This window comes from Paramormyrops kingsleyae, chromosome 25 (assembly GCF_048594095.1).
Source record: "Paramormyrops kingsleyae isolate MSU_618 chromosome 25, PKINGS_0.4, whole genome shotgun sequence".
NCBI lineage: Eukaryota > Metazoa > Chordata > Actinopteri > Osteoglossiformes > Mormyridae > Paramormyrops > Paramormyrops kingsleyae.
The window spans coordinates 15,827,036-15,835,854 of NC_132821.1; the positions used below are offsets into that span (position 1 = coordinate 15,827,036).

Here is an 8,819-nt window from a genome sequence, read left to right on the forward strand (position 1 = left end):
GATAGTGATCAGATGGGCATATACCTGAAACATTGTAATGAGTCACATTATGAGGCTGTAACTTGTGTGAAAAGGCATGATGCTGCTGGTTGTGCTGCGACCTGCTCTCAGATTGCCACTTCTGATGTGCCTTCATCGTGTCGTCGGAGACTGGAACGACAGAAAAGACGGTATGAAGTAAGTAAGGTGTACAAGGAGGAACAACTTGAGAGAAGCACAAAGCGCTACCGTGAGAATGAAGTGTACAGAGATCATGTGAAGCAGTTGAGCATCTGTAAGTATGCCACAGACGCTGATCATAGGCAATGTGTGAGACAGTCGAGTGTCAATAAATATGCCACAGACGTTGAACACAGGGAACGTGTCAAGCAGTCTGGTGTGAATAAATATGCCGTAGACATTGAATACAGGGAACGTCTCAAGCAGTCGAGTGTGAATAAATATGCCGTGGACATTGAACACAGGGAATGTGTCAAGCAATCGAGTATTGATAGATACAAAACAAACAGCCAGCTTGCTACTGCAGTAAAAAGCAGAAATATTGAAAAACGGGTGAAAGAGAAGAATAAAAGAAAGGATATTCAGTATGTGATTGAACAGTTTAGAGAGAAAATTAATACCGGACCTGTGTACATTTGTTCAGTGTGTCATCGAATGCTGTTTAAACATCAAGTTGTCATATGCAGGAAAGACGAATACTTGAGAAAATCAGAAGGGGTTGCTTTAGTGGCATCGCGGTGTATCACAGATACATACTTGCATAAATGTGTAGATGCCTGTTCTGAAAACTGTAGTGATCTGAGGGGCCCTGCAGGTTCATTGTGGATTTGCTACACATGTCACAGAAAGATTCATGATGGGAGAATTCCAGCTGAGAGTGTCACAAACAATCTAGCCTTACAGCCAGTCCCTACTGAGTTGCAATGTTTAAATTCACTAGAACAGCATCTGATTGGTATGCATATTCCTTTCATGAGGATTGTGTCTTTGCCAAAAGGTGGACAAAATGGTGTTCATGGTCCGGTGACTTGCGTCCCATCTAGCGTTCCAAATGTAGCCCAAGCTTTACCGAGAGTGAACAACGATGATCTTATGATTCGCGTGAAGCTGAAGAGGAAGCTAACTTACAAAGGACACTACAAATATGAGTTTGTGCACCCAGAAAAGATAAAGAAGGCCTTGATGTATCTCAGAGAGCATAACAAATTTTACAGTGATATACAGTTCAACAATGATTGGATTAATCCACTACAAAGAACTGAAGACGTCCCTGCTGATGTAAGTGACATACATGATGATGAAGACCCTGCTAAAAATAACATGGAAGATGAGGACATGGATGAAACTCTGCATGATAGACAACAACATGGCATGTATATGGATACGTGCCTTCAACCTGTTGACATAGCACAAGAGATCCTGGATCAGCACTTTGATGGAATAATGGCTATGGCACCCGCAGAAGGAAACAATCCAGTGAGGCTTTTGACTGATGAGTCTAATGAGGCTAAATGTTTTCCAGTCCTTTTCCCAAAAGCCACAGGCACTTTTCACGAGAGGAGGAATGAGAAACTGACATTGTCTAGATATTTAAATACAAGGATCCTTAATGCAGATGGACGTTTTGCAAAGAACTTGGACTATATTTTTTATGGGCAGTATTTGTCTGAGCTTCAGCAAGTTGTGTCAAATGTGTCCATTGCTGTGAGAAAAGGGTATGATGTCTGGGACAAAAGCACCATCACGTCAGAAACTTTGACAAACGCGGAGTCTCTACGAAGGATGTTGAATTTTGATCAAGGCTACAAATTTCTGAGACCCATCAGAGGCACCCCTGTTTTTTGGCAAAGTGTTCAGAAAGATTTGTTTGCGATGGTGAGACAGCTTGGTATTCCCACATGGTTTTGCTCCTTTTCCTCTGCCGATTTACGCTGGACGGAACTGATGACGGCAATCTTCAAACAAGATGGTATTGATGCACGAAGCGCTGAGCTAGAGTGGTCAGAAAGATGTGCCTTGTTGAAAAATAATCCTGTGACGGCCGCTAGAATGTTTGATCATCGATTTCACTGCTTCCTGAAAGATGTGATCATGTCAGAAGCGCAACCCATCGGCAAAATAGTTGACTACTTCTACAGAGTATAATTTCAGCAACGGGGATCACCTCACACTCACTGTTTGTTCTGGGTGGAAGATGCACCAAAGGTTGGTAAAGGTGAGGACGATGAAGTAGCAGCTTTCATTGATCGGTATGTGACATGTGAAATGCCCGAGGATGATGATGAAATGCATGAAATCGTATGTAGTGTACAGCAACATAGTAAGAGACACTCGAAATCATGCAAGAAAAAAGGGACAACTTGTAGATTCAATTTCCCACGTCCACCAAGTAACAGGACATTTGTGTCATCACGCAAACTTGGAAATGCTGAGACAGATGGACAGCGCCTCACAAAAGAAGTAGCAGTGGCCATCATGAAGAAAGTGAAGCACTCTCTGCTGAACACTGAGGCCAACTATGACTCTGTTGATTCTTTGTTTGATGCAATTCATCTAAATCAAGAAGTATTTGAAGCCGCTTACTCGAGACTAACAAAGAACACTAGCATTGTTCTGAAGAGAAGACCATGTGAAGTCTGGGTGAACCAATATAACAGAGACCTTCTACGCTGTTGGAATGCAAACATGGACATTCAGTTTGTGGTTGATGCATATTCATGTATTGTATACATCATATCCTACATTTCCAAAGCTGAGAGAGAGATGGGACTGCTCCTGGCAAATGCTCAGAAAGAGGCCTCCCAGCAAGGCAACCTTGATGCAAAAGAAGCTCTTCGACAACTCGGTAGTGTGTTTCTGCATAATCGTGAAGTTTCAGCTCAGGAAAGTGTGTATCGCCTGACTAACATGAGGTTGAAAGAGGGATCACGCAAGGTGCAGTTCATCCCAACTGGAGAACATGTGGTGAGAATGAGTTTTCCTCTACATGTCATACGGAAAAAAGCGGAGTGTGAGAATGACCAGGACATTTGGATGAACAGTATCACTGACAGATATAAAGGCAGACCAAAAACAGAAAACTTTTCAGAAATGTGCTTGGCGAGATTTGCCTCTGAATACAGAATTTTATCAAAATCTGAGAGCTCATCTGCTGGCAGTATAGAGTTGGACAGGAAATTAGGATTCATGAAGAAAAGGACACGCACAGATGCAGCTGTTGTTCGGTATGCTCGGTTTTCACCCACAAAGGACCCAGAGAAATACCATCAAAGCATTTTGCAGCTGTTCCTACCACATTATTTGGATTGCCAACTAAAACCACCACCTTTTGGCAGTCACCAGGACTTCTACGAGACTGGCTTTGTGAAGTTTTTCAGTGATGAATTACATTCGGTGAAACGGGTCGTCGACTCCAATATGGCAAGTTTTGAAAAGGAAGCGGATGTGATAGACAAAGCTGAGGAAGATCTACAGTTGCATGGTGTAATGGAAGATGCATGGGCACTGATCTGTCCAGAGACTGAATGTGAACGGTTGGAGTGCCTCGCCAGCAAATCCAGTGTAACGCCAGAAATGAGCGAACACCGTGATGAGATACCAGATTTGTTACCGAGACCGGGTCGCCATATGTTCCAGGACAATCCTTGTGGTATGTCAAGGCAGGAAGCTCTGGCTTTGCTTCGCTCACTGAACAAGAAGCAGTCTGAGATCTTTTACAAAATAAGAAGCTGGTGTTTACAGAAGACATGTGGTGAAAATCCAGAACCATTTCATGTATTTATATCTGGACCCGGAGGTGTGGGCAAGTCTGTCTTGATCAAAGCAGTACATTATGAGGCATCTCGTATCTTGTCAAAGTTGTCAGATAACCCGGATGAGAGGCATGTGTTGCTGACTGCTCCGACTGGGGTTAGTGCCTACAACATCAGTGCTGCGACGATACATGCCTGTTTTCACATTGCGACAGATGTGAAGCTGCCTTATCAACCACTTGGAGATGAGAAGATAAATTCATTGAGAGCTGAACTGGGAAACCTGCAGATATTGATTATAGATGAGATTTCAATGGTAGATCACAAACTGCTTTCGTATATTCATGGCAGATTGAGGCAAATCAAGCAAACTGGAGATTATTCTGCTTTTGGTAACGTCTCAATAGTTGCCGTTGGAGATTTCTACCAGCTTTGTCCCGTGAAAGGGAAACCTTTGTATGCTGAGACTAACGGTGTCAATCTATGGCAGAATCATTTTGCTTCAGTGGAGCTGACGGACATCATGAGACAGAAAGATTTGGATTTTGCACAATTGCTGAATCGGCTAAGGAAACGCAAAAGGGGTGATGCAATGCTAGAGGAAGACATTGCTATGCTGAAACGACGTGTGACAGACCAAGGACAAGACAGTACTGCCCTTCATATCTATGCGACTAATTATGAAGCCGATCTGCATAACCATCGCATGCTGCAGAAGGTATGCTCAGACCCTGTCATCATTCACGCTCAGGACTTTGAAAGGGTCGCTGCAACTGGCCGACTGCAAAAGAAAGCTGGACATCACGCACAAGTTTACAAGACGTGTCTGTCAGAAACACTTCACGTAGGTGTTAACGCACGGGTAATGCTGCTGAAAAACATCGACGTTTCAGATGGCCTGGTAAATGGTGCATTTGGTACGGTAAGTGAGGTGTGCTTTGGTACTGAGGATGATTTCCCATCCGAAATATACGTCACGTTTGACAATGAAGCAGCTGGTAAGTCACTCAGAGCAAAGAAGCCGTGCTTAATCGAAGGGTTGGACAGAGCGACACGAATCAAACCAGAGGAGGAGAGAGTGGGTAACAGTGGTGCAGCACGACGTCAGTTTCCATTGAAATTAGCATGGGCTTGCACAGTACACAAAGTACAAGGTCTGACTGTGGATAAGGCTGTTGTATCGCTGAAAAAGATATTTGCAGCTGGACAGGCATACGTAGCGTTAAGCCGTGTGACTTCTCTGGAAGGCCTCATAATAGAAGACTTCAAGGAAAGTGTTATATACGCAAAACAGGACATTGAGAGTGCAATGCAAAGCATGCCTGCTTTTATTGAACCTGTCACTGAAGTGCCATCATTATGCCGAATTCTCCTCCACAATGTTCAAGGACTCGCATGTCACCTGGATGACGTAAAGCAAGACAGAAGGTATATGGAAGCCGATATCATCTGCTTGACAGAGACGTGGTTAAATTCAGAGGAAGACACAGAGGAGATACACCTGAATGGATTTTCATTCTATGGGAAACCGAGACATCTCGCGTACGATGGTGGCGATTCAATCTTTGCCGAACTGAAGAACCAACAGCATGGTGGTGTGGGCGTGTATTATAAAGAACATACCAACTGTAGCGTTGTTGATTTGCAGTGTGTCAATATTGAGTTTCTCCAGTTCAATGTGGGCCTACTGAAAACAACAGTCTCTGTACTATACAGACCATCCTCGTATACTGTGTCAATCTTTCAGAAGAATCTCATGCAGTTGATCGCTCACATGGACAGCATGGAAGGAGGAAAAATCATCATGGGAGATTTTAATGAAAATCTTTTCACGGGAAGTACGATCGCCACTTTTATGGAGGAACATGGCTATGCTCAACTTGTGAAAGACGCGACCACTGGGAATGGCACTTTGATTGATCATGTGTATGCAAAGGACATTGTCAAAAACGGTATATGTGTTTCTGTAATGCCAACATATTTTAGCCACCATGAATGTGTTATCCTACATTGTCTGTAAAATTGTATGCAAACTGATAATAAAATTTGTGATGGACTGAGTCTTCTGGGGAGGGGTCTACTGGGGCTGGGACTAAGCTTGGGGTGGCTGGCACAGGGGTGAGGTTAGGGGGCTGGGTCTGGGGGGACATCATCATCATTTGTTTTAATGTTCTAGTGCAGGGGTGTCAAACTTCAGTCCTGGAGGGCCGAAGCCCTGCACGTTTTTGAGTTTCCTCTCATTTAACACAACTGATTCAACTCCTTGTACTAATTAACACGTCACTCTTGAACTCATTTCTGGTGGAACGGAAACAACTAAGCTAGACAGAGCTCCAGCCCTCCAGGACTAGAGTTTGACACCCCTGTTGTAGTGCATTCCATTTGCCATCGGAACACTGTTTCTGTGTCATTTTCTGAGGACTGAAGCTGGAAGTGACAACATGCACTTATCTGTGGGCTCTGTCACTTCTCAACTTATCTGTGGTCACTACAAAGTTTTATGTGTAAAGCAGCCTGACATTTCCAGTTCCGACCTCCAACATAAATGGAATGTAGCATTCCTCGCCCCCCCGATCCAGCCCCAGCCGCAACGATTTTTTGTTCAAACCATTTTTGTTTATTTGTAGTCTCTCTTCCTACTAATTACCCAAGACTACCAATGTACAATTATCATGTGGCACTCTGAGGATCAAGCTAAGAGACCTTGTGTGCACGTTTGCATACATGTTCCCTACCTATGTCCACCTCTGCCTGCCACCAGCCGTCTGTGTATGCTCCCCACCCTAAGCCAGATCACCCCCTGCACTTGTTATGGCATCAGATTGGGACAGTAATGCATCATACTGCCTGCAACCTGGCCAGAGTATGCTGGGCTGGACATGTGAGTTTGCCTCTTCCGAAGGTTTCTTCCTCTTTGAGGCACTTTTACTTGGCCACTGTTAATATTTGCCTGACATGCAAATTTCTGGTTTTTCTCTTTTTCCAGTGCCTGCTGTTTACATCACTCACCCCATGGCCACCACCTGAAGATTACCTTCACCCCTTGTGCTAATAAGGCAAACCTTGTCTGGAGCCCTCAAGGGCAAATGGCCACAGACATCTGTAGGCCACGGTAAGCCCTTATAGTGATCTGTCTGTGTAGTGTCTTACAGAAACGTTTCAGACTAATGGAAGGAAACACTGGATGTAGGTCTGCTTTTCCTGTATTGTCATAAAGTATGTGATGCAGTCTCTAGGCTGGACTTCATTTTGTGTGTGGTTCTGTTCTACTACAGTTGCTGATAAAGCTACAAGCAAGTAACATGGAATGCAGTCGTACATATGGATGTGCGAGGAAGATACTGGAAAAGCTGGGCAGTTTGTCGCCAACAATATTCATCTAGATGCAGTGGCTGTGCATGACTGTGTGGGCATAGCAAAGGTGCATGATTCACAGTGTCTCCCTTACCGTCATTGTCTTAGATATTCCACCACAGTTCATGGTACAAAACCTGAGACATTAGCCAGCTGAACATTGTCAAAATCATCTGGTATGTCCTGGCATTCCAGATGTTTAACCTGACTTTTTGTATGAATCTCCTCAGGTCACCATTGCAAAATCATCATCTACCACCATGAATATCAACCCAAGGGACCTTTGTATAAATGTCGCTTGCATATCTCCATCTCTGCCTGCTGCCAATCATCTGTCTATGCAGCCTATAGGCTACTGCATTATCCACTGTTCTTTCTGAGCCAGTTTCACTTCACGTGCTACTGATGTTGCTGACTCCATGCCCACTACATGAAGTTCCCATAACACACCACACTCCCTGCTACCTGACCAGAAGATAGCTTGCCCTTGTGAGTTTTCCTCTTTCCAAGGCTACTTCTTCTCTGAAGTAGTCTGACTTTGCAAATGTCAGTCTCTTGTTCACTGACATGCATGTTTCCTGTTTTTTCCAGTGCCTGCTGTCGATGTCACTGACCCCATGGCCACTGCATCAAGTCTCCCTTCGCCCTTTCTGCCAATAAGCCAAGCCGTGTGTGGAGGACTCAGGCCTAGTGTGCAGTGCGCACAAACCTCCTCAATTGAGCACTGACACCCATAGTGAACCCTGCCACACATAATCTCCAAACACTATAGAATGACGCCCAGGCTACCTTGATTATAATGCATCATTGCTCTTGTACAGTATGTTTCTTGCTATGGTGTGGCAGTTTTATTTCTTGTGCTTCTATTCTTCTGCCCTTCTGCCTGTGATGTCTTCCCCCTCTGCCCTGCTGCCATACTACTGTTTGCCCCGCCATCTGGCACAGCTCCAGCACTTGCCTACCATCAACTGCCTGCCCTCTGCTTGCATCTCAAATGTGAAGACTGGGAAAATGTGAATTATGACTTACTTTCCCTGCCAGCCCCAGGAGCATGGGCTCCCCCTCTGAGTCTGGTTCCTCCTAAGGTTTCTTCCTTCTAGGGAGTTTTTCCTTGCCACTGTTGCCTCTGGCTTGCTCACTGTGGGCTTTGGGCAGGGATGCCGTAAAGCACTTTGAGACTATGAAATATTGCGAGACAATATTACAATTTCAATGTGTATTGTATCATTTGTAGTGTCATTTTTTTAATATAATTTTTATCTATCAATGTTTCATATGTCAATGTTCCATCTATTGTATATCTGTTTCATTGTGTATTCATTTATTTCTTTTCACTTTTACTCTGCAATACCAAAGCATAGTCATGTCTCCTAAGATGTTTCTACTTGGGGACATATTGTAGAATTCCTGTGTTTACTTGCACTAACATGTAGTAAGGTCGCTTGTATATTCGGAAGTACGTCACCATGTTGCAGAATGGCACAATTGCACTTTATTTGTAGACTGTTCATTTAGTAATGATTTTATCCTCATACATGGAATATTATGTCAGCTGTGCTACATCCACTGTTGTGACTATGACGTACCTCAGGAGACCCCACAAACAATAGCACAAGCATGAATTTGTAAGACCGATGTAGTCTCTTGAAATTTTCAGATGTTTATTATGTGTTATGTGGTTTGCCTTTCATAAAGAATAAGTATGATAAGTAT

At 43.8% G+C, this 8,819-nt stretch overlaps 1 long non-coding RNA gene across 1 annotated transcript; it reads left to right on the forward strand.

The window, feature by feature from the left end:
• The first annotated feature begins 7,535 nt into the window (after positions 1-7,535).
• On the forward strand, positions 7,536-8,131 carry LOC140582698 (uncharacterized). Its single transcript, XR_011985517.1, has 3 exons — positions 7,536-7,595; positions 7,698-7,803; positions 8,052-8,131. It is a non-coding gene; the product is annotated as an uncharacterized lncRNA (long non-coding RNA).
• The last annotated feature ends 688 nt before the right edge of the window (positions 8,132-8,819 follow it).